The sequence below is a fragment of the Harpegnathos saltator genome, unplaced genomic scaffold, assembly GCF_003227715.2.
Source record: "Harpegnathos saltator strain DR-91 unplaced genomic scaffold, Hsal_v8.6 scaffold132, whole genome shotgun sequence".
In the NCBI taxonomy this organism is placed as follows: domain Eukaryota; kingdom Metazoa; phylum Arthropoda; class Insecta; order Hymenoptera; family Formicidae; genus Harpegnathos; species Harpegnathos saltator.
The window spans coordinates 1,302,003-1,328,664 of record NW_020229909.1 but is presented as its reverse complement, the minus strand read 5'-3'; the positions used below and the strand labels follow the sequence as shown (position 1 = coordinate 1,328,664).

Sequence of the window (26,662 nt, the reverse complement as noted above, 5' to 3'; positions counted from 1 at the left end):
AGCACGCGGAGAGGAGGAGGAGGAGGAGGAGGAGGAGGAGGAGGAGGAGGAGGGTTAGAACGGTTGGAACAATATCGCATTTTATAGTTGTAATCGAGGATCATAATTGAGCAAGTTTGTATGCCTGCCTGTTTCTACGACCGGCTCTACCCGCTCGGGCGCTCTTCTCCAAGACACCCTCGAAGAATGCCCCGGGTGTCAGGCACCTCTCATACACCCCTCCAATCCCCAATCCGGTATCCCCGGCGGTATAACCCGTGCTAACAAGATTTCGTATATGTAATTGGTCGAGTATTAAATTGCGTATTCTAACGTTGGAGCATAGGAAATTGGGGGACGAGAGGTGGATGTGTGGAGACGACGACGGGGCGGCCGGGGGTGGATAATAGCTGCGGGTTGGATCATTTAGTAACATACTGCAGTGCCGTGACGGTTAAGTTCACGACGCGGGAGAAGACGGTTACGTATATACGGCCTCTCCGCTCCGCTCGCCGGCGCGGCGCGTCCTAGCGAAACTGAATCCCGAGCCTCGCGCTTCTTCTTTATGCTAATTCCGAGAGTATAAACCACTTTACTACGCCGGAACATTGAATGCTGCGCTCAGGGACGTTTGCGAGACGCCCCTCGACTTATGAATCCCGGCGTGTGCGAGTGCGTGGTACATAGGCGCGCACGTACACGCACGTATACGCGGACGAGCGCTTCTTTAGCGAGTCGACTCGTTGTTTGAGCGTTAAACTTGACAAACTTGACAAAAGCATCGGCACGTACAATCGGACGCAGGCCGCACGCGAGCACACGTTCATCATCGCAATTACGCCGCCGTTGCGTGTAATCCTCGAGGTGCCGTCGCAAGAGCGGCCGGCTTAAGGGAATTACAGCCCCCGTTCGTTCCGAAGGGCTCGAGAGTGGCGACTCGGAGGTGGTCATGAAGGAGAATTTCTAGGAAGATACGGAGCATCTTCAAGCTGTCCCAAGGGTTCGCGACGAACGGTACCAATCTTGTACGGACGTCACGGTTAGCCAATAAACGCCAAAATCACTAAGCCAACTACTCCGGCCCAGCGAGAGACTTGTCGTCCTCTCTCGCCCCCTTTCGCCACATCGATGCTACTTACGGGGCGATCCATCCCGCCGACCCCCGGAATTGTCCTCTGGGCGGATACACCGCTCTCCTCCCTTTCCGCGCATTTAATTAAGCTGAGAGCGTCGCCGCGATCACGGCGACGTTACGATTTTCGAAGCGAGTCGGCACGGGTGACTCGTCGGATTGGATTGCACCGTGTGAAGAGCGGTAATTTTCCGGAAAAGCCTCGGCGCGTCGTCCTCTCCCCCGCTCCTGACGCCATGTTTCTCGCGTGCGGTTATCGAGTTATTTATAATAATTTACAGATCGTCTTATTGATACGGCGTATGATGGATCTTGGCGAAGTAGTTTTGGTTAAAAAATTAGCTCTGTAACGCGAGCTGAAGCGACAACACGGCAGACGTCGGGGAGAACTTTTGGAAAATATTCTCCCCCGCGTGGTTTATGGTGATCCTTTGACGAATCGTCACGAAACATTCCGCTTGAGAGCGAGGAGCGAGGCTGTCGCGCAAAAAATGTTGCGCGCAGCTCAAGAGGGAACTTTGGACTCTCGGCTGCGATCCGCGAAACTTCTGTTACGGCAAAAGTAGCTCGGCAAACAAAGCTATTTATTAACGTAATATCCCGCGAAACTTCCTCAGTTTATCCCTCTCTCTCTCTCTCTTTATATATATATATATAAATATATCGATTCGCCAAGTCTCGAGTCTGCGAGTTGCCCGCCGAATTCTCGCCGAAGAGCGTTGCTTTCCTCCCCGTTCGAATCCCCTGCACAAATAAGCGGCAATTAAGGAAAAGAAACGCAAAGGATTGCCGGACTATGAAAATCGTCGAACCGACGTTCTTATCAATAACTCAACCCGACCCTCTCTCATCGTTAGAGAGGCAGTTTATCCCGTTTGCCGTTCCATCTCCCTTCCGGCCTCCCTTTCATCGTTATCGTCTCTGTCTCTATTTTCCCGTCCTCCCTTAAACTGACGTTTAATGCACCCGACGTACAAGTGCCCGCTATAACAAGGATCAACAAGCGCCGAGAAATCCGCGCCTTACGGAATACATCACGAGGCGTATTTACACTCGCGTTCACGCTGTAATAGCGGCACGATGATGCCCACCTTCCTGGCCACCCCCTGGCCATCCTCTTGTACGCCCACCCCCTGCGCACAGCACTGCGTGCTTCATCCGTCGGCCTTTCGCGAGTGTACACTCGTAATTCCGCGATGTTTGTTTCCATCGTTGGCTTTCAGAGCAGTTCTCTCGCACGATGGCGGATGAGTGTAGCTGTGATGCTGATGCTGATGGTGGTGGTGGTGGTGCTCAATCCTAGCCGCAGCATCCTTTCTTTCTCGCTCCTTCACACGCTCTCTCTCTCTCTCTCTCTCTCTCTCTCTCTCTCTCTCTCTCTCTCTCTCTCTCGGGCATTTACTCTCATGAGAGTAAGTTATTACAAGCCCGCCTCTCTCATGTACGCGTCCACGTTTTGCGAGCCCGCTTCTTCGTCTTCAGTCGCGTTTTCACATTTCTGTCGCTGTAATAAATTATATGAACGTTGCGTTCTGAGAGTTTTATACACTCACAGGATATTCCGAAGCCTCAGCCGGACTTTGATTTTCAGCCTTCCTCGTTCGCCTCACGTTCGCAATTTGCGCGAACGTGCCCGCTCTCGCCGTCTTCTGTCGCTCTCGTCTTCAGCTTCGCCCGCCGATCTGTCTTCGACCCGCTTCCCCTTCATCTTACCTCCTATCCGCCCCTAACGTCTCCTTCGTGTTCGCCAACGACGCGTAAGCCCTCGCAACACGCGCGAACCCCGGGGGCAATCGTGCGCGCCTTGTTTAACTAGCCTTTTAATTAGTAACGCTTAAAAATTAACCGCCAGCGCGAAATACATAGCGGTCTCCTCAAAATTGCGCGTGGCTGCAACCCTGCCGGGACCCGAGCGCCGGTTCCTTTTGTTGCGTTGCTACCCCATTGTGCAGCACGCCGCCTAATATTTACCGCGTAGGCATTGGCGTGTGCGCCATTCGCGGTGGCCTTCGTCGAATACGACCGGCAGGCAGATACACGACGAAGCGCGATATGTCGCGCGTTACGCACGACCGCGCACTTTCGTGACGAGCGAGACGAGCCGACAGAATAATCGGTGTTAATCTCGTCGCGGCAACTTCACGCTCGGCGCTTCGCGAGCTTCGATTCGCGAGTCGCGATGAGCTGCTTCCGCTTGCCGCGAAAAGCGCGGAAAAAGCCTATACTTTGGCAATGGCGTGCCGTTCGTCGCGTCATCTTACATTTGCGTCTGTTGATAATGCTGAATCCGTAATACGGCATTAAACTGTTATACGCGCGTCGGGACTCGTCGCTAATTGCGCCCACTTGTGCTCTCGCTCGCTCGCTCGACGACGAAGAATTTATAGAAATCGATGTTAGCGCGAGAGTATTAGAAATTATTACGTTACGTTGCAACACACGGTACGTTGGTGGCGCGTAAAGCGCGCGGTCGTGACCTTTATCATAAGAATTAATGCGGCAACGATATAATTGCACCGCAAAAAAATTAGTAACACCGTTTAAAATAAATTTTTAAACTAGCCGACTAGAATCGCCGGGTAAAATGTCCCTTTATTAATAACGCGATGCGCAGTCGAGCCCCCTTCTGCGCTTCTGTTGCATTTTTATGAGCGAGCATTAAATCCTATTAAACGCGTTTGAAATTAACAAAGCTTCGTTTATTTAGAGACAGAAATATAATGCACTCGCGGGTATTCGCGCTTCACGATTTTAGATCATGCTCGTTCGGCCGGCGAGTCTCGTCGATGAGATCCTTCGCGACGTTCGTCAGCTTCACTGGAACGTGTCTTGCCGTCGACCTTCCGTCATTTTCTAACATTGCGCGAAAGTCACCGGCACGGCAGGAAATGCCTTTTGTTTTCGATATATTCGACGGTTTATGCGAACTGTGTAGCCCCGCGGATATTTAAAACAGTTTTCCGCATAGAAGTGTACATGCGTATAATTACGCGTGTTTTATTTTTCCTCCTTCTTTTTTTTCGTTCCGTTTAATGCTCTCGGTGCGCTGCTAATAAATGCAAATGTGGAAAATAAAAAAAATAATAATAAAAAGCTCCGTCCCTCATGCGCATGATTCCGTGTATGTGGCGCATTTGTGCGTCGATGACCACGCGCACTTCGTTCGCTGGAGAATATATTGAATACAATATGTGCAGCAGCAGGGTATTATTTACACGCGAACTTTGTATTTAAAAAAAAAAAAAAAAACGCCGCGCAAAGAGTCGGATTTAATTCGTTTTTGGCGGAGAATATTCATTCGGCGTTGGTGTATGCAAAAAAGGGGGAAAGAAAAAATATGCACCGTGCACGGTGCGGCGTGTGGTTGTTCGTGAGCGCATTATACACAAGTTGCGGTACCGTAACGTCGACGTAACGTTTCGATTTAACACGAGGAAACAAAAGGAAAAAGAATCGCGAGTGTAGCGCGGACTCGCGGGGGGTTAAGATATTGTCAAATCGCTGCGAAAGCGCGACATGCATTCCTTTTTTTCCTCAACGGGACCGAATTTCTCCTTTTTTTCTCTTTAATTCGCGCGAATTCTGACTGCGCCTATTTTCCAAATTGACTTGCGCCGAATAAAGCATGCTTTCGACACATATGCGTGTGCATTAAACGAGGAGCTCGTCAAGAATAAAATAAAAAAGACGAGAATACAATAGAAAATAAGTAGAAAAGTCCGAAAAAATGAAATCAGTACGCTGCTTCATCTGTTGCAGGATTTGTTGAAGTAATATCGGTTGGGAGAACGAAAAGTGAAGGAGCAGCAGTAGCAGCAGAAGAAGAAGAAGAAGAAGAAGAAGAAGAAGAAGAAGAAGAAGAAGAAGAAGAAGAAGAGACGGGGAATGAGTCTCGAGCGAAATGGATATTTTCAGTCCGCGGCAGTGTACCGCTCTCGCCCGCACGGTGGAATCCTCATGCAATATTGGATTTATTCGAGGCTACGGTGGAAGTTGCGCCCTAAATAAAAAGGGTTGTCACTTCCCGGCCGCACCAGCCAATCCCTCGCACACGCGCCTCCGAGTCTCCCGGAAACTTCGTCCGCGCCACTAACGCCCGCCGTCGCTTCTCGCGCGCGCGCCAACTTCTCCCCGACTTAACTTTGACAGCGGGGCAAAAATACTCGGAGACATTATTAAATATGATTATCCAGGCAAGGTGGAAGAAAGGAAAGTCGGCACGGGAGGAGGAGGAGGAGGGATGCATCGAGAGGGGTGCCGAGGGGATCGGCTGGGCGAGGAGGGCGGGAGAGACGCCGGGGAGAAACAGAAAGAGGCCACGGAGGTGGGAAGAAGAACGACGGGCGCTAGGGTCAGACTAAAAGTAAAAAGTTGCCGAGGGGTAGGGGGGGAGGACAGCGGCGGGGCTCGGCGCGCGACTTGTGGAAGGTGGCCGGCGTTACGGGACACGGGGTGGTGAGGTGCAGCCTCAAAGGGTGACGGGCGGAGGGCGGCGTTTCGCGCTGAGCCGGGCTCGGCCTGCCGAGCCTGACTTGGCTCTCAAACTTTGATACGATTAAGACGGAACGAATTAATCTTCATCCCTCGCCAACACCGCCGTCTGCTGGCAGCCGCAGGGACGCTGGTGGCGAAGAAATGGTTTTAAAAAAAAGGGGTGAGCGATCGCGCCGGGTCGGCAGGAGGCTAGCTCGGGCTTCGGCGCCGGGGTTAAGGGTCGACCCCCTTGACGGAAACCCTCTTCGCTCTTAGGGGGAGGGCGAGGGAGAGGGGGCAACGGAGGGCGAAGGTGACGTTAATTAGAAAGGCGCGACGAGATTCCTGATCCGTAACCGTCCTTCCTCGGACCTACGTCCTTGTTTGAGGTTTTCTTAGCTCCCGCACGACCGATTTTATCCACGTGCAGTTGCGCTGATCCGGCGCTGGGCGTGAGGGGAGAGGGGAGGGCGTGGAGAAAGGGACGGATATTTATATTCGTCCGATAAAGCATACGAGAATCTCGAAACTTACAAAGTGGAGCGTCACCGCTTTTAAATATAATTTGACGAAGTTAATTATACGTCGAACCGCGCAAGCTGCGAGTCGCAACACGGGCGAAATTAATTTCGTCGATCGACACGACGTCGAGCTTTTCGTGATTTCACACGCGGTGGTGAGCTAAGGAAAATTTATCAAACTTGAGGAATACGTCCCGATCCGGCGACTTTAAACATCGACGGAAAAAGAAGAGAAAAAGAAGAGAAGGGAATTAAAATTGGACACGGACTATCGGCTCCGAAGCCAAGTTCTACAATGCGAGTCCCCGATAACACACCAGAGAGGGAGAGAGAGAGAGAGAGAGAGAGAGCAAGTGGTAGTAACAAAAACTACGAGCTCTTTCAAAAGATATCGCGCCGGCAGCAGTGAACAAGTCAGGCTTACTAATTCGTTGTACGTTAAAATGTCGAATAGATCGGGTAAATGCTTGGCGCTTATTGGGGAAGGGATAGTTCCAGGCTACGAACGGCATGGTCAGCAGCGGTCTACCGGTCGTTTTTAATCCCATTGTGAACATGGCTTAATCGAGAAACCATTACCCTGGTTTGCTGCGCGAGCTAGAATGTCTGGAAGGGTAGGGCCTCTTATACGGTGGTGAGGGAAGGCGTGTGGTTCCGTGTGGATCAAGCCACCGGCCGCCGATAGAGAGACCAAATCGCACCTCTCTTCGCACCTTCTGTTTCAAGAATCGTGATTGCGGAAAATCACGTTTTCAAAAGTAAGTGCACGACTCCCGCATCTTTTCAACGACGTACTCTCGTGAGCCTCACCGAAGAACGCGCGTTTCTCAGAATGTGCGCGTACGTATCGTCGTAGGTCGCAGAGAAACGCTGATGTGTACCGACGAGAGAAACTTTCACGCACGTTTGTCTCTTATTCTCTTCTAAACGATATCGATGCGGATATTAAAAGCGAAGGAAAGCAAACGTTATTTGATCGAGAAGACTACAGGGTGAAAATGAAATGGCAAAATTTGAATCATCCCTAAATTTAACAACAAGTGTCGGTCGAAGAGACGCAAATTTCCCATCAAACAGTAAAATAATCTGTACGTACGAAAAGTCGCCCGAGAGAGTCGCGACGTAGTTGACCATTTCCGCTCTCGCAATTCACGACCACCCAGCCCCGTTCACCCCCTTACGGTTTATCCGCCACCTAGGAAATCGGCGAAGAGCACACGCGTCGTTCGTGCGGGCCGCAGGGAGGGTGCGTGAATTTGCTGATCGTATGGTATTTAGCAATAAAGTTCGATTCCCCGAGCCGCCGAAAGAAGCAGCCCCTGATTTCGTCGGGGTTGCGAAAATTACAGCCCGCAGAGTGGCCGCGTTTAAGCCTAGCGTCGTGTATCGACAGGAGGTAGCGGCGAGAGACTGCTGGAAGGGCGGCCTCCAGCAGGTTGGTCGGCGGAGAGTGCCGGAGTGGTCACCGAAGTGACGGGAACCTCGGGGGTGGCGAGATCTACGAGCGGGGATGACAAAAAGACCTCGGGATCGCGCGACGCAGGGAGAGAGAGAGAGAGAGAGAGAGGGGGGGAGGGAGGCGATTCCGGGGTGGTTGCTGAGATCGGTTCAAATGGCTTCGACGAGGGTGAGAGAGGATCTCTCACCCTGGTCATCGCTCTTGTCGTCGCCGGTAAGCTCGGCGAATGAGGTTCGGCGGGAAACGCGCCGGGACGGATCGTTCCTTTTCCGTGGACGTCGGAGTTCTTTCCCGAGGGCGGTTTCGAGCAGCTGGACAAACTGCCTCGTTACGGGGGTGCGCCCGTCGCTTTTCGGGACGTTAGGAATCCGTAATTGACGTCGGTCGGGCGGGAACGCCGACGTAGAAGCTCGCGCGCGATTGCGTCGCCTACTGGTCATTGAAAAGTTTTCGTTTAACGATTGACAGAATTCGCCGGATCTCCTTTTTTTGCTCTCCCCTTCTAATTAACGGACGTTTTGAATTCGAGCCCTTTCGCGCCAACTCGCGCCGCGATTTCTGACGGGTCACGCTTCGATCCGAGCGGATGGCTCGGTATTCTACGGCGCTGAGTCGCGAGAGTAACGATCGACGAATGCGATCCTAACTAAGATCGGGCGAGCGATTGTCGTCCGATCTCGATCGGCGAGTTTGAAAAAGAAGAAAAAAAAAAAAAAAAAAAGAAAACTATGCTTCGTCACACAAATCCATACGCAGACTTCTGATTTCTACGCACACGCGTAAACATTCTGCATCTCAGATTTGCTGCCAATGCAGGATCGTACGCCGCCTAGAAAAAAGGAAAGACCGAGGACGAAATCAAATACAAAAACTGCTGGATGGAAGAATTCAAGTCGCTGAGGTTTATGCCCGGCCCGAGAGTGCGCGCTTTCGATTTGTCTTGAAACAAGTCACCCCGGAGCGGGCCCTTCGCGGCTCTATTTACCCAATCGGTTCGCTGATGATCGAGAACGAACGACGGGGGCACGGAGCAGAAAGAAAAGTATGGAATATTTAGCGTTCAGTGAGCTATAAAAGCAATTATATGGGAGCCATTGTTTGGCGGGAGTGCGCCTCCGCGATACCGGGGGTGAACGCTCGGCAATGCCCGGGCGAACGGGGGCGGGGGCGGGGGTGGGGGCAGGAGGAGGCAGCATCAGTCCAATGAAAATCAGAAGTACGGAGCAATAAATACGGCCGAGTCAATCCGTTCGGCGCACCCTCCTCGTCGCGTTACGGAAAACCCCACGAAATCTCGACTCAGTTTAAACGCGAGTTCCCTTTGGTGGGAGACCACCCGGGAGACTTTGTTCCTGCGACGGAGAATTCACTATCGGCTCCGGGAACTTCGATACTTCCTCGCAGCGTCTGAATCGCAGCGCGACACGCTGATTTATCCCGGCCGGGGCGAACGAGCCACGGGAGGATTTCGAATCGAGGGGGGATGCGCGCGTTCCCGCACTCATTTTTTCAACATCTCGTGTGTGTGCTTTTGTGCCGCTCGGTCGTATTAATCTCGGAATCATCGTCGGTATTTATATTTCATCGCCGCGACGGCGATCGTTGCACCGCACGGCGAAGTATGCGGAATATAATGGGGCTCCACTCGTTTAAGTTTCGTTAACGCGATTAACGCGATAAAATAACACAATCGATATCTCCCGCGCGCGCGTACGCGCGCCGATTGCGTTAGAACGGGGCCGCGCTCCCGTCCGTCCGCGTTTGCCCGTTTGCGCGATTTATTTGATGTAAACTTCAGCGCGAGCAACCCCCGCGCGCGCGCTCCGATTGTGAATCTTGATTCGGCTCGAGACTCGACTCGCTACATCGCGGCCCGCGGATGATAATTATTTAATGCGTAATTACGAATAACAGATTAGCTCGTCCCGCTTGGCGGAAGGCATTGCGTTTCAAATCTCGGGGAGGGTAAATGAGAAAATGCCGGAGTAAGAGCGGAACGAATGAAAGAAGGAGGACGGAGGCGGGAGAGAGGGTGTGGGTGAGAGAGAGAGAGAAAGAGAGGGGGGGGAGAAGAACCTCGGCAACTCGGAAAGTAACCGGCTGCTGGAGGTGAGGAACAACGCTTCAACATAGAGAAAGGAGAAAGATAGAGGAAAAGGCAAGAGAGCGGTACGGCAGTTCTAATATAAATGTCCCGGCCGAAAGGCGGCACGGAGACATTCGCTAATTAAAAAACTTGAAAAATTAATACACATTTCTCTCGTACCTCGGGGGTTGTGTTACTTCTCCCTTAATCCCTGGTATCTGATCGGCCATCTGTTCCCAGCCATCTCGAAACTGGTCCTCGCCTCTCTCTCTCTCTCTCTCTCTCTCTCTTTTCGGCTCGCACCGCACTACCACTTCTAATTTCAGACATTATTCCACCGCCCCGCTGCGCTCGTTACTCCGCGATCGGGACGGCACAGCGAAGTGGAAGGGCCTTCTCATTTTTCGACGTTGTGTCAACGTCGGTTGTGTTAACACACCGCGTAAACGCGTCAATTCCCGCAAACAAAATCCCGTTGACACGTATCTGCCGGTAAACGTGTCACATCTTTCATTCACGGAAAACGCCGGAAAGTCATCCGACAATTCGCAAGAATGTCAGAAGCGGACGTTCCGAGGCGAATATATATTTATTCGCGCGATTCTTTGCGCGGCGAGAGAGGTCTTTTGGAGAAATGGTCTTTTTCATTCGATTGCGGGGAATAAGTGAAAATTATAATCAAGCTTGAAGCACCCACTATATCCACTCCTGCGTGCCATTCCTTGAAAGAACGGATCGCTCCTTCCGCAGTTACCATAACTCCGCGGATGATCCGTGACCGCCACCCCTCTCGAATTGACGAGGAGGTGACGAGGTGACGAGCAGGGACGGAGGAAGAGTGCGAGGAGGAGAGGGGGGGAAAGAGAGAGAGAGAGAGAGGAGGGTGAGAGGGAAAGAGGGTACGGCCAGAGGAGCGAAAGGAGAGCGAGACACCGAGAGCGTAGCCCACTTCGTTTTGGAGGCCAGACAGGAGCACTTAATTGCCCGTCTCACAATGGAGTTTTTCGCATTATAGCGTTCAGTGTCTTGAGGCCTATTCAGCGCGACTCCTGGCCCATTCTTCGCCATTGTCTGTTCTCCGGCTGGTTATGGGAAGCCACCTCCGATCTCCACCCCCGCCGCCCGTTACAACCCAGGAGACGCCGAGCCACTTGGAAGAGGACCCGCCTAGGGTACGAGAGATCTTTACGCCGCCATCTAATTAGCCCCGGCATTTAACGGGACATAAATAAGTTAAACACTATTGAATTGTTGATAACGATAGGATCCGGAGCCCCGTCACTTCCTCCGCGACCTCTCGTGCCGCCTCTTCTTCTCGCGTTTTGACGGAGCCGACGGAGTCGGTCGGTCTTCAGCCCTTCCATCGTACCCTCCTCCTCCTCCTCCTCCTCCTCCTCCTTTGTCCCTTTTTGCCGCCCTTGTCGCCTTCGCCCGTGGCTCGTTTATCGAGGAATATATTTGACTTTTTCGACGTCCTATCAGGCGTCCGAATGAGATTTTTCCCGGGGCGGCGGGAGAGGGGGATGAAAGGGTCTCGCGATTCTTTGCGGTTTACTCGGCGCATTTTATCGATGACGCATCAGACAAACACCATCTTCAGCGACGGTGGGTTGATCGATGCGTAATCACGTGACAATGTCTCCTTGTTATTAATTATGCTTGGGCGGTTGAGTCAAAACTCACGCAAAACATGCGCGTATTCATAACAATGAAGGTGCAACGGCAACGAGCGAGACGACCGGAAGGAACGAAGCAGGGCGAGACGAGGCGGCGGGAATTTCGGTATTCTGCGAAAGAAGCGCCTGACCAAAGCACGATCTCGCAGATGATAAATCGTTTAAACCTTTTCGCCGGGATCGTTCGGCCGGAAATAAAATGAATTTAAGATCCGACCACGAAGACCCACGGTTCCGCGGTCGGGTGGAGACGCGAGAGAATGAGAGAGAGAGAGAGAGAGAGAGAGAGAGAGGCAGGGAGAGAGGGTAGGAGTGGAGGAGAAAGAGAGAGAGAGAGAGAGAGAGAAAGGCTTCCTCTCTCAGTCGGAGAGGTTTCTTCAATTCGCGGCGCTGGCGGCGCGCTCGAAAATTTACATATTAATGAACAACGCAGCCCTTAATTATTTGCCGCTTTTCAGGCATTTTTAATCCATTATAACTTTAATTCCGCCATAATGTTACGCGGTAACGCGGCGGCGGCGGCGGCGGCGGAGCCGCAAAATAATTGTACAGAAGCTGTAGGTAATTATGCTATCTTCAGTTTATGCGGCTCCTCTCCCTTCCTGTCATTTATTCCGGCTTCCGCGGAGCTGACGTAAAATGCAGCTTTCCTCGAGCAAATTGCAAAGTTCCGACTTCTTTTTCCCCTTCTTTTCACCCTGCACTCCTGCACGTGTCGTGTGCACGCCGCGATTTTTTTCTCCGCAGCTCAACGCCGAGTAAGAAATTACGAACGCGGACGAATAAAGGGGGGAAAAAAAAAAAGATCTCCGCGGGAAATCCATCGTATACGAGGCGGGGGGAAAAGGTGAGGCACAATAACAGCCGCTGTCGAATGCGGCGATTTTTAAGACTCGATCTCACGCGGGTATGATAAAACGTCGCGGCCCGCGGCGTTGTGCGATGCAACGCGGCGCGATTTTCTCCGTCGTTTCGAGCGCAAAATCATTTCAACCGTACGCCGAGCAACGATGCGGATTCACGGCGTGATGTGATTATGAGAACCGACGATATTCACTAACGCGAGAGCTCAGAACAACCGACTCGTCCGCCCCCTGAGCGCCACCCGACGCCCGTGTGCATGTACATCGGCCTCGAGAATAAGCGTGACGCACGTGACGATAAACAACACGTGCGCACGCGTCGCCGACGAAGAACCGCCAAAACGGGGGGCTGCTTCAGCCGGTGATTGCTCGCTCCTGCCTTTATCTCCTCGTTATTTCCCGCAGACGCGTCAATTTCACGCCAAGTATTTCTAATCGTTCGCGTCTCGGACTGTCGATTTTCGGCATCGCCGAAAAATTCTCCGCGCGAGAGAAGAACCGCTCCCACGGCGGCATGTTGCATCTGCGCAAAGGGCGCAGCCGGCGCGCGCGCCGTCGATCGCGTGCAGTCGTTCACCGCGGTAAAATGTCGTGTTAACAAATGATTTGCTCGTCGCGGTCGCGGCCGAGAGGAGAGGAGACGAAAAGGTATATATCGCGCGCGGTGGCGCGCTGTAATCTCGCGCGCCGCGAAAACAATTCCAAGTAGTAACCGTCGCCGTGAGAGTCTCGAGATATCAGCGACGGTGTTCGTTGTGCATGTTGCGTCCACGAGATACGCCAGATCCAATTACCTTCCTGTATACACCGACGGCGCGCGCGGGCAATTTCTTTTTCAGGTTCCGGTTCCCGTAACCGCGCCGCCGGCGACGCGCCCGTCGTTGCGAGCGGCAACGATGTCGGTCTTGTCGGCGTTACGCGCTGGAATTAACGTTTGGTTTCTGGGAGCCGTTTTCCGTATCTGAGAGCCAAAACGCGCCCCGTTCAACACGGAATAAAAATGCGAGCAGACAAACGCGAGTTCGCCGCACTCCTCTCTCCCTCCCTCTCGCCGAGCGCGCTCGCGCGCTCTATCGAGCGATTCCTCATTTCGCCGAAGGTCGTGCCGTTTGGAATTCTTCTTCGGAAGTCTCGCGCAGATCGGTTAAATTCGAAGCGTTCTCATAATCGCGATGCTCAAATGTTTGTGCCCTTTTTTCCGTAACGGTTCGTCTCGCAAGCGTTGTACTCTCTGCGCGCGGAAACGCCTTCACGATCCTTTCGCGGAACTCGCGACCGCGAGCGACGGCGGGTGATTCCGAGACACCCCGTATAATGTTGCTTATGCTTCATTTCGGCATGATCATCGTTTTTTCACCGCTATCTGATGCACACCGGCTACTGTTACACCTATCGCGATTCCCCCCCCCCCCCGCTTCTTACGTGCACACACTTGGATGCCTTTCCCGACGCAATCGTCGTTAACGTCGAATTCACGTCGAGCGATGAATATAATTCCAACGGCGCCGCGTCGCCGTTTAATGTAAAAGCGCAACGGCTGCAGGTAGGTCGCCGTTGCGCTGGAAAAACGGCACCGTCGCCGTCGTCGTCGCCGCCGAAACCGATACAGTTCTCACGGCGCGGCGCGGCGCAACGCAGGGGCTGTTCGCAGCGGCCCTCTCGTTACAGCAGTGCCCGCCGATGTATAAACGGCGAAGCGACTCGCAAAGGAAACACTTCGACTTCGAGAGCAGTCTCTCTCTCTCTCTCTCTCTCTTTCCCTCTTTCTCTCTGTGTCTATCTAGTCGTTCTTTTTCCGCACTCCCTCCCTCCACTCCTAGTCGCCGCCGTCGTCGTCGTCGTCGTTTCTCTTTCCCATTTCCCTCCCTCTCTCCTCCGCCTCTCCTCCTCTCTCCTCTCTCTCTCTCTCTCTCTCTCTGTTTCTCTGGAGTGCGTGCAGCGCGCACAGCGCGCTCGCCCCAACTCCGAAATGACGCACCATGCCGGTCGTTCGTTTCCCTTATATTCCTGATAGGCGCTCGTAAACCGAATTAACAGTACTCTCGCGCGTCCGTGCATACACGCATGCACACCATCTATCGCGCGCACCCACCCACGCGATACCGTAAGTACGAGCGAGTGTGAGCAATAAGAGAGGAGCCGACAGAGGATAGCACAGAAGCGGCTCGTGAGGAGCGGCGGGCGGGGCGGCGGGCGGGCTGGGAACGGAAAATGCATATCCACGGGATGAAGAGCCGGCCTCTCAGAGCTGGCACGGTACAACGGCTATCTCCAGCCACCCTCCCCGCAGAGCACCACCGCCGTCGCCCCCTCCATATCACCGCGAAACCGGCGAAACGTATATCTTCCCTCTGTACACCCTTCCCATGTTCATCCCCTTCAGTCGCTTACAGCGCTTCCAAATTCACGTAATAAAGCTTGCCGGCTCGGCAGCTTGCGCACACGCTAAGTACATTTACACGGATAAATGAAAATATCAGAAGGATCGACGCGCCAGGAGGAAGCGGCCAGAGGGTAGGTAGGTAGGTAGGTAGGCGAGTGGGTGGCTAGGTGGGCCGAGGAGAGCAAAGGGGAAACGCGCGTCGGACTACTTAACATTCTTTGTCCAGGACTGGCGAGAGAATATCGTGTTCCTCCGAAACCATATAGGTATATATTTGTTTATAGATATAGCGCACTTTCCACTCGGCGAGAGCACCCCGCGAGGTGAGTCTTGTCTCTCTCTCTCTCTCTCTCTCTCTCTCTCTCTCCCCCCCCCGGCCGCCTCTCTTTGTCATCCCCCCCCCCGTTATAATTTCGGGCGTAACCATTTGTACGTCGGTGCTCCATATTTGCACGGAACGAGGAGCGCGAGACATACCGAGGGCTGCTTACTTGTCGCGCTCTCTTTCGAGCGTTGTCTCCCCGCCCCCCCCCCCGACTCCCTCTCGTCGGTAATTTCTCTTGCTATATGCTTTCTTTTCCGCGAAATAGGCGTATCCGTTCGGCCGCACACAGGCGAAGATCGATCGCTTCGATGTAAGGGTTGGCGATACTACGTCGGCGATACACGTCGGACTTTTGAATAAATTATCTCTCTGTTACGAGGATACGCATCTCCCTCTCTCTCTCTCTCTCTCTCTCTCTCTTCCCCTCTTTCTCCTTTCCCATCACCGCTCGCTCGCTCGCTCGCTCGTACGCTTCGCGAAGAAAGTGCACGAGCTTCCTGCAATCGACTGAGAACAACAAAGCGAGCTCTCTTCCTCTTTTCCTCGCTCGCAGCGCTCCAAGTCCGCCGCCGAGCGCGGTTCCGGCGCGAACGCGCAACTTTCTTCACCGCGGCGCGGCGAGCCGCGCGCGCGTATTTATTTATTCGTTTTTCGCGAATAAAACAAGGGCACCCGGGGAGGGTGGATGCGCAGCGGTTCACCCTACAATGTGAAGTGTGTACCGGCGCAGGAAGCCGGTACTTTCGCCGGTACGTGCAGCTGGATGGGAGTACGTACGATGTTCATCGGATACTCGCTGCAGGCTACATTGGAGCAGATTAACCGGAAGGGATTATTACAAGGGAGAATAGAGGATGTACGCGTTTATTCGGGGCAAGGGATGAGAGAAGAACCTGCACGTTGCCCCTGCGCGCGCGCCGAGAGGGTACTTTTTAATTTCACTTCCCTTTTTTCGGCCCCGCTGCCGCTCCCGTCGAGGGAGCTGTCCTTCAACGATCGCCGCGCAGCCACCGTTCGATCCTTTCCTCGATCCTGAACTCGCGTTCTCTGACGAGAGCTCTGCGACGCCGCAGGATACGCTCCGGTCTTCCGCGTCTCACCCGCGATCCTGCTTCAATCGCGCGAACATCGCGCCACGAAAATATGGACTTACTTGGACGCGCAACTGTCACGCCCGCCGGAACGGCTGATTATGAAATCGCACGACTAGAGACGCAGTGCTACGCGAGCAAACTTCGCATTGTGGACAAGCAGCTAGCGATAAGACTAATTGATCTCGGATGCGCCGAGACGATGAGACAATTTGCGAGATCAGATTATACCGTCGCGGGAAAAAGAGTGGATCGAACGGCCCGACGGCACTTTGATTAATTACCTCATTGCGCGTCACAAGTGCGCGCGTCAGACGGTTGAGGGTAAAAAAGGAGAAACGCGGCAGCGTTTCAGTTTCGGTTTAAACGTCCGGAGAAGAGCAACGAGAGCACAAAATTGGATCTTATTGTACAATTCGACAAGTTGTTTCCTCTCACAGACGCGCTCGCGCGCATGTCGCGGCGGACCAGAGAGCGAGGCGCGATTCGCCAATCTGCGCATTCCGTTTACCGGCTGCTATTTCTCTCCCTTTTCTCGCTCGAATTATTTATCATCGTCGCGGTGAGACGCGGTGGGAACGCAGCGCGCGTCGGGGACAAAATCGCCGTGTGATAACACGGCGCTGTGTGAACGGAGCTTTAGTTACACGCACAAGCACCGCCCTCGGTACACACACACTCTCGCGCTCCGCGCGTGCACTCTCTCTCTCTCTCTCTCTCTCACACACACACACACACACACACATACACACGTGCGCCCGGCCCGACGAGGAGAGCGAGGATTAGCGCATGCACGTGCGAACTCCTCCCCGGCGTATTAAACGATTCGACGAGTTTTATTTATTCAGGAAATGAAAATCCTAATAGACTTTTGCTCCGTTGTTATAATTTCTTGCCGTCCAACGTATTGACGTACGTACGTACGTACGTACGTAGCTCTCGCACGTATCTCGCCGCGTCGCCGCGCCGCCTGATATCAGGTACGTGATCGCGCTAGGTTACGGAACAAACGGCGCACCGGCGGTTAAATATCGAAATGAATGGATTTCCGGGAGCACGCGGAAATGCGCCCGGGCCGTCGCCGCCGCCGCGGCGCGCGCGGCGACGGGAAAGGAAAGAGCGATTTTTCAGCGATCAATCTTGATACAAGCAGACGCGAGACTCCTCCATCTCGTCGCTCGCTATAGCGCGATACATATGCATATCGTTGGCCGGTAATAAAAGAGAGCGAACGGCAAATATTTGTACAATCCTCGCGGTATTATTGATAAACTGTGTTCCGCTCAACATTCAACGATTGTTTGTACCGGCAGAGAGAAGGATCCTGTTTAATCGGATCGGATCGGATCCGTAATCAAACTAACGCTTATTACTCACGTCTCTCTTATTCCCGCGGATTTATTCCTCCACTTTGCGTCGGACGATCCCGCTCGGCTCCGTATTTTGTGTTTCATCGGATCACACGAATTGTTATCGCCAGGAGAGACTCGCGGAAAAATATAATGCGTTTCGGTGTGATGTTGCGGAATTATATGCCGCTACGCTCGACAATCGCACGACGCGTCTCTTCTCTCAAGGAAAAAAAAAAAAAAAAAAAAAAAAAAAAAGAAGAAAAAAAGAAAAAAAACGATTCACGCGACGAGAAAAGAGTCTAAATTCAACATCGATGGACGCCCGGTCGTCCGTCCGAAGCTCGCATATGCGACGTGCATTAGCGTGTATTGTTTAAAAGGGCCAAGTACGCGCGCGTGTGCGAGGTCGGTCATCCGGTGTAAGAGAGGCGTGGTAAATATTAGGTACCGTCCTGCAGCGTTAAGTGTATAAGGGCGAAATGGACGGACAGGGCGCGGGGCGGAGTGGAGAGGGGCAGGGATACCTTTCGTCCGTAGAACAGCTGAAGGTAGAGACGGAGGCGGCGACCAAATTGAATTTGGGTTCTGGCCTCTGTTTAGATTCCTCGTTGGTTGTTTAGTTTAGAGGAACAAAGAAAACATCTATGTGTTTATTCTAGCCGACGCTTCGCCTCCTACCTACCCCCCTCCCGCCGCCCCTTCGCCCGTTCCAGCCTTCCTGTATCCCACCATCCTCCCCCCCCCTCTCGACTGTGCCCCATCGCGAGCTCCGTCGCACCCTCTTTCTCGCGCGCGCGTATGGTATATCCTACCCTCCTCGTGGACACTCTTTCTCTCTGTCTCTTTTTCTTCATTTACCTTCGCCCCTGCCGCTTCTTCCTGCCGGCTGCGGCGGCGGCGGCGGTTCTCTTCCGGCATACGTGCGCTCTCGCTCCGCTGTCCTCCCTATCTGCCTCTCTCCAGCGGCGAGCGATAACCCCTTCATCCCTTAAGCGTCTGACACGAGTGCCGCGGCGTTTTCGATGGTACGTCGACAGAAGGGGGGATGAGGGATTTCTCCCGCCGGTTATTTCGTCAATTTTGCCCGCACGACTGTTTACGATTCTGCCGCAAACTTCGAGAACGTTGTTGTGTACTTCGCGATGAAGAAGCGGCGAGAGTGCCGAGCGCGATCGATAATCTTTCGTCACGAGAATGAAGAAACAGTGATTAGCAGCGGCGATCGATTTGCCGTTATCTGCCGTTCGCACGGCTCCAGTATCGTGGGACCCGCCATTGTTGATAGTTGAAAATTCCAAAGTCTGCCTTTTCCGCGCTTGTTTGCCTCTCTCTGGAAATTTTGCAAGGGAACGCGCCGAATGCCGCGCGCCCGGCTATATCGGAACGGATTCCCGAGTCGCCGCGCGCCGGCGAGAAAGCGCCGCCCAGACGACGCAATTTCCAAAATAAACGACGAACGGCGCCTCCGCAAATAATCATCGCGCGTGCTTTTAATTAAGTTTCGCTGTCTGAGGCCGGGCGTACTCTCGGGGAAACTCTCAGTCCGAGACTCCTTTCTTCTAATCCGCGGTATGCGGGGGCGGATACGCGCCTGTGACACGCGGGGAGGCGGGAGGGGGGAGGGGAGGGGGGGGCTGTGTGGCAAGGATGGAAGAGCCGGCGGCCTCTGCGACAATGGCAAAAGAAAGATTCGAGGCTTGGCTGTCGCGGAGACGGGGAGCAATATCGCGAAGATGTTACACAGATTGGACAGTTAATCCCGCGTTATCGACCGTGAGAGCAGGTCTCATTACTTCCCGGGATATGCGTGGTGCGCGAGGTGAATAACCGTGAGGAGCGAGTCCTCTCACGAGGAGGAGGCCGCGCTCGCGCGCGGTCCCCGCGGATGTGCGGACCATCGAGTATTATTATCACCGATATCGCTCGCGGGCAGATACAACGGGACGCAGACGTGACGGTTCTATCTTGGAAAACGGACGAGAGTCTCCGACGCGTCGAGGAGGAGGAATCGCGCGAGACCGAATCCGCAGACTGATGTCGCACGTGAATGAAAACGTCGGAAGCGCGGGGCTGCTCCCAAAGTGGAGCTTGAAAGAAATCAGATATTCCGATTCCCACGCCACTGACGCGAGCAGTGACAATCGTGATAAGGAGAGAGACGGGGCCGGACGCGCGTGGTAGTCGAGATAAAAATGAACAGATGTGAAGATATCGCGCGATAAAAGGCGGCCTGGGCTCCGCGCGGCGCGCTTACGTTTCACGCGCGCGGAGCGCTCGTGGGACGAAAAAATATAGACCTACGTCTCTGTTTCGTATTATAAGCACACTCGCGCGCTCAGTTCTCCAGTTTTAACCGTAATACGATAATCCGCCTCGACGTAATGGCCTTCGATTCAGCCGGATAATTAAATGGCCGCGCGCGGAGCCGAGACAATAGGCTGTTTTCGAGTTACCGTCGACCCACACACGACTCGAGCGCTGCGAGTTTCACTCCTTTCGCAGTTACACGCCACGGCGATCACCGTGCTTGATAACCATCGCCGAGGGACGGCGGACCTCGTGGATCATGAGAAACAAGGAACCGGTTGTTTCAGGTGTGCCGCGCGCGCGCGCGTGCGCGTGCGCGTCGCCGTGAAGTGTTTGACATCCCGGCGAAAAGAAGACAGAGAAAAAGAGCGCCGCGCGCGCGTTGAGATTCGCCGCGCGACGCCGATACGCCGTTGTTGCAATACGACGGGAGATGTTTGGCCGCGAGTTATTTCAGGTGGCGCGCGGGGATCTCGGTTTCGTCAACTGACATTAAGCCGATCGCCCGAACTGTGGGAATCACGCTGACGTCGTCGTAGTCGCCGTCGCTATTGTACTCGGCCGCGGTAATAACGCCCGATGCTCGCTCGATGTTTTCGTGTCCGATAATTTGAGCAGCTAGTGAGTCATCATCGGCGCGATAGCATCTGATAAACGCGCCCGTTACAATGGCTCGGGGCGTATTAGATCAGTGAATCTTGTTTGGTCAACGTCCAGTTAGCGTGAGTGTGAGTAATATTGATTTCGTGTATCGTGAGTAAGCGCTTTGTAACAACAGCAATTATTCAGGGGAGGTTCCAAGTGGGCTCTCTGTCGACTGTTTATCGAAGGAGCCGCTTAGGAATAGCAGGCTGAGAAGAAGGAGACATTTTAAAGCGATGCAGGAGAGAATAAGATGGCTCTCCCTCTCTCCCTCCCTCTCTCTCTCTCTCTCTCTCTCCTCTCTCTTTCGTATTCAGGATATTGGTGATGGATTCACGATATTACGGCAAATTGAAAATTCAATTTTCCGACATTTAATCGACACTGGATGAGAGGCGGCTAAAATCAAAGAAATCGACTCTTCCTCCGAAACGCTCGGAAAACGTTCAAATTGCACCGCCGGCGAAACAATCGGGTCGTATCATAGCATACTCGGGTGTATCGCCGAGCATCAGAAGGATGTTCGACAAGTTTCTCTCAGGTATCACTCAACGGTACGAACCGAGCGTGTGAATAATGGAGGGTAATCGCCCTTGCCAGTCTCCGTCGACCTTCGCTCTTCCCGAGGTTAGCGAAGTGGGAGACTAGAAGGGTGGGATTTCTAGATTGGATTTAAGTACACAGCCGTGAGGTTTCGACCGGTTAATAATGCAGATAAAACCGAGACTTGGAAGACTACACGAGACGTCGCGCTATACTACGCCATTCCTGAGTTTCTGACTTCTGTCTTGCCGTCGAATTCCGACCTCACCATCACCATCACCGCCACCACCACCACCACCACCACCATCACCACCACTACGTGCGTTTAGCCTTCTCCTCGGATTCGATCGTCTTTGTCGTTCGTACACCGGCGCGGCCAAAAGGAAGACTTTTCGCCCTCCGCTTCTCTTTCCGAATTCGTTTAATGACTCACAATCGAATCCGTAACCGCGGCGATCCTCGTGCGTGGCGATAAAGCACTCGCGTGTGTATCGGTCGAGAGCAATTTAACGAAACGGCTCCCCTGCCTCGCATTACGGGACAATAGAAGGAGCGTGTCATGCCACTCACGTTTTCCCACACTAACCGGCCATTAGCTTCTCATCAGTCGTTACACATTAGATGCGCGCGCGCGCGGTGGAACAGACGACAACACGAAACGCGCACGGACTTTCGCTGTCGGCGACTTTTCACTTTGCGGAATAACGAGAGCCACGGAAGCGCGGAATACGACGTTTCGTAATAAGAGTTGGCCCCCCCCCCCAGGGGGCCAACGAGAGGAACGAACATGATCGAGCCGGGGAACGAGGTCACTACGCGCCGGCTGTAACATTGCCTGCATTCATTGTCTTAGCATTCACATCACGAAACTATCACGACGGACATGCCGGCGCGATGGAGCGATGAAACCAAGTTATAAAGACGTAATGGCAATTTCTCATCGCGAGTAACACGCATCGCCATGCGGAATCTGGCCCGCTTACCGGCGTATAATCGCCTTCGTCGGACTGATTCACGCTACGATGTACATACTTTAGCCGGGGGGAGTAAGCCGGGGAGCGAAACAATTCCCACTCGGAGAGTTCCCGGCGGCGCGGGCGGCGGGCGGCAGCACCCGGCGCAAACGAGCGCCTAATCAAACCAGAAGCAAACCAGATCGCTACTCTCGGGAAGGAATTTCCATCCCCGACGATGCAAGGCCCCGAAGGAAGAATAAAGGCCACCCAAATCCGCCCTCGTTTCGGTAATTTATTAAAATCCTCGTCGCGCTCACGTCGTGCTCGCGGAGTTGTTCGGCGCGAGAGCGCTCCGATCCGAGAGACCTTTTATGCCCCGGCCAGCTGGCTCAGCACGACAAAAATTCTTTCAATTACAGAAAAGCGAGCTCTCCTTAACTCCGCCGGCATCGATATTCATAGCGAAGCGTGTTACGTAAAAGTTACGGCCTCGCCGAGAGAAGAGAGGATGCGAGCCGCTTACAGGCGACGGCGTAGGGCCGGGGGTGAGGCGGGAGGAGGCATAGAAATGGTATAAGGGAAAGCTGGGAGAGAAGAATTGCCCGGTGAGGGGTGGGAAACTGGCGGGAGGGGGGTGCCAAGCTGCCTGATTGGAAAGGACAGCCTATCCGCAATTTGCGATCCATAAAATTGGGGGGTGGGAGGTGAGAACTCGCTTGTCTCTCATCGATGCTTCTTCTTCTTCTCCTCCTCCTCCTCCTCCTCCTCCTTTTTCCTCCTTATCCACCGCTCTATCCTTTTTTAATCCCCCGTTCTCCCCCGTCTCCTCCCTTCCAATTCCTTCATTCGTCCTTCGCGCTCATTCTCGCAACCCCTTTTTGCATTTCAAGGAACGCCGATACTCCCGCTGGAGATCCTTTGGATTCCCCAGCCGTTTGGATATTAACCGGAGATAAACGGAGAGTGAGGATTTTAATGAAATATCGACGTCATTCACGGTGAAAGTTTGTTTAATCTTCGAATGCCTTCGTTCACGCAACGCCGATCGCTGAATGCCCGCGCTCGCGCGGGCTCGCGCGGGCTCGCGCGAGCCGGAGAGTTCGTCACTCTTCACACTCTCGTAATTAATACTCTCGAGATAATTCGAGGAATTTTTACTGCTCGCTAGCAGGCGAAGGGCTGGAGAGTGCTCTGTTTGCAACGAGTGTCGTCACGTCGGTTTCCGTCAAATCCAAGTATCGGTCATTGAACAGTCCCGCGATCGTAACTTACAGCCTTGCTGCCGCTCGCTCGCGCCCGTCGTGGATTGATGAACAATTCGCTCGTGACGCTTCGGTCAGTCGCTCCGAGGCAGAAACGCTACGTCTCTCTCGGGCGTCGCGAGCGAGTTGAAAAATTCTCGAAACTCACGCTCGTGCATGAACGTGTAGCTTGTTGTAAAGGAGACTATCGTGCTGACGCGCCTTGTGTGTATGTGCACATGGCCGTATACACACACGCATAAACACACACACACACACACACACACAAATACACTGGGAATTACACGTGCGACAGCGTACATCTGCTCGTCCGTTGCTTGTGTAAACAGAGATTCGCTTATCGGCAGGCTAACACGTACGCAGCGCGATATTTTGGGAGCACTCCATCTTAGTTCTTTTACCGCATAAAAGAACAACGCTCCATATGTGTATCGCCCGAGTGCGACGCTCAAGAGAGTCGTGCTCTCGACGGCTGTGAGGAGAGGCCGCGATTAATTATCGCGAGCCATTTGATCGAAATCGAGCTTTGTGTACAGACCGATTATTATCCGCTACTCGGATCGCCGAAGACGCGCGAGAACTATCGCGAACGAAAAAGCGCTCCGCAGCTGTATGACACATCCACGCGAGTACGAGTTGGCTCGTATTTTTAAACGTTAGGACGTTGACGGATGATACCACGGGACGGAGATGCGGCTGCGTGAAACAACACGCCTTACGGGCGGGGGTAGCCCCCCTCCCCCCCCCCCGCCATTTTCAACGGCGCGTTCCGCGTTGTTACTCTCCGTTATTCGCCGTTACGCGACAGCGTAGCCCGGCGAGAGAACGTACCACGAATTTATTCGTATTATTTATGCTTCTCTGTTCTCAACACGAGCCGCTTCTAATGTACGTTCGACGGGGGGAGCGGGGGAGGGCGGGCGGTAATCCGAGGTGCGGTGGTCTTGCGCGAGATTCGCCGAGATATTTTACTTTTCCCCGCCGAACGTGGGGAAGGAGGCGCCGATTGAATCGAACATCGGCGAAACTTGGGAGAATCTCGCGACTTCGTGAAGTTCGCTCGATCGTTTCGGGATCGAGTTTTGGGTAACCATTGACTTTTGCTGACCGTCCGACGGTTCGACCGCGATTTCCTCACTTCCATTGTGTGTGTCGCACTTGAAGCAATCTTGAGTCTCTCCTTCTCTCTCTCTCTCTCTCTCTCTCTCTCTCTCTCTCTCTCTCGCTCGCTCGCTCGCTCTCCGTAACTTCGCCGTAAGATCGCCGGGTTTCTAGGTAGCGAGTTGGGTTAATGCTGACAATTGTCTCCTCGAGTCAATTACCGGCATTTCCATGCAAAACTCTCTTCAAGGCGGTGCCGCGGTGAACTCGCTCGTTCCGCCGCGATCGGATTTTTCTCCGCGTTGACGTATAACACCGCGAGGATCACACGGTGATCTCGGGGGCAGAAACAGGGCAGCGGAAAAGTGCAGGAGACAGGGAGAAGGACGCGGGAAAAGGACGCGCGCGCGTTCGTGCGTGGAAAACCGCGAGGTCGTGATAAATTAGCGTGATAACCAACGGAGGCACGGAGTTGTCGCGGGCGCGAGTACTCGGGAGTCAAGTTCGCGCGATGCGAGTCGGCTGTGATCGAAGCACACCGCGTTGCCTGACACTGTTTATAATTTAAGGGGTTCTCGAGACTCGAGAGGCGGCTGCGAGGGTTCGGAGTGACGCCCGGCGGTGGCCTAAGACATCGCGAGGGACGCTGTCGTTCGACTGCGGTTGGGATGGGCGCGGCGAGGGTGAGACGGAAGGGGAGGCACCGAAGTCGAAGTGTCGAGGTGTCTACGTGCCTTGCCACGGGTCTGATATTGTCGTGACTTCGTTACGGCGAGATGTAATTAGCGCGTTACCTTTTACATAGCCCGGCTCGCTTGGCTCGCGCGGAACCGTCTGCACTTTCCCGGCGATTTTTTATGATCGCGGCGCCCGCCCCTCCCCTCCCCTCCTCCCCCGGCTAGCCCTCGCGCCTCCGCTGGCGTCCTCGGGCTATTTATAATTCGCCGCGGACTTCTATTTGCGAGGATAACGCTCGGGCGGAATCGGACTTACATTTATAGATGTGTGCATATTACGTGCGCGCATACACGCTCGCGAGTAGAACGGATAGATCTGCGACGCGTCTGCTCGCAGCTCGCCGCTGCGATGCTCGGAACGGGTAAAAACCGCGCGCGGGTGATCGATCTCATAATTTACTACACTAGAAATACGCGACGTGCGAGCGCACGCGGACGACACGACGACGTCGGGGCCGCGATGCTCGACTTATTCCAGGATCCAAGGACTCTTTTGCGAATGAAGGCGATGGGAGACAGGCAAAAAATCCGATTATCCTCGATCGGCAATGATCGGCCGCTTATTCGGGCAATCGAATTAAAAACGACTGGATGCAACATCAGAATGTCACACAATCCCTCAACAACGATGATGCTCTTTCGGTCTGACCTGGAGGTAATAAAATGTCGCGACCTGTATTCATTTTGATATATACCTCAGCTAAACTCGGCAGGATTAATACGGTACATGCATTTTAATATTAGCTCGATAGTCGATCCTTCGGATGGGGAAACGCGATTTCGCCCTCGGGTCATCGGGAATAGGGAACCGAAAATAAAACTCGGTAAGCGGTTTCATATTACCGCGGGTCCCTTCGTATATTAAACCTGCTTATTCGCATTTAAAATTAATTGTCGCTGCTAATGTGGGACGTGCAAGTTTTCCCGCTCGTTCATCATCGGGTATACGTGAGTGTGTACGCTGTGTGTGTGTGCGTGTGCGGGAAAGAGAAGGGGGCGAGGGAGGGAAGGAGGGGGGGGGGAGAAGGGCGAAAGGTTCAGACTTGCAAGAAGGAGAATTAGAACAGATCGAAAGAATACAGCGGCGACGATGAGAGACGACGACGACGACGTTCGAGGGGTTATTCCTCCCGAGGTGCCGTCTGCCGTATGACGGATTCGCGTTGTTTGCCGAAACGTCGGGTTTGTTTAAATGCTAAAGAAGCGGGATATATATGGAAAAGAGACGCGCTTCTCCTTCACGCGGTTAGAGGTAAACGGCTCGGGCCGCGCGGTGCGCGCATATACGTCGCGCGCCATATTACACACAACCTCTCGCGGAAACGAGACCGTGGAAAAGGCCGCTTTAAGGGCTATAAAACATTTGTTTCCCCTCTCCGCCGCCGCACGCCCAAGTGGTATATTGCGTTCGCCCGCGAGAGAGAGAGAGAGCGAGCGCGCGGGATTTTGAATTGAATTTGAAATCAGGGGGCCCGATTTTATGGCAGTCGGGTGTCAAACGTCGAAGTGTCGCGCCCGGTGCCGGCTTATCGGCGGGAAACTCCGGGATCCCGGAACGAAAGCTCCGAAGGACCGTTATCGGTTTACTCCTGCGTCCTTAGGTTACGCGATACAGGATGCGGAGTCGGACCGTTCAATTCCCGTTTCCCATTCTGGAGGCCGAGCGCGGGAAAAAGGGCGCGGAAGTCACTGTTTCGTTTTATCGTCTCCGCCGTTCCTTGATGCTCGCACCAAACGGTCGGGTTATACTTATAGCTCAGAGGTTCGCAATCCT

At 53.6% G+C, this 26,662-nt stretch overlaps 1 protein-coding gene across 17 annotated transcripts in view; it reads right to left on the bottom strand.

Annotated features, from left to right (window-relative positions):
• Window positions 1-26,662, bottom strand: part of FoxP (forkhead box transcription factor P) — a 284,858-nt gene that overhangs the window by 72,991 nt on the left and 185,205 nt on the right. The window lies entirely within an intron of this gene.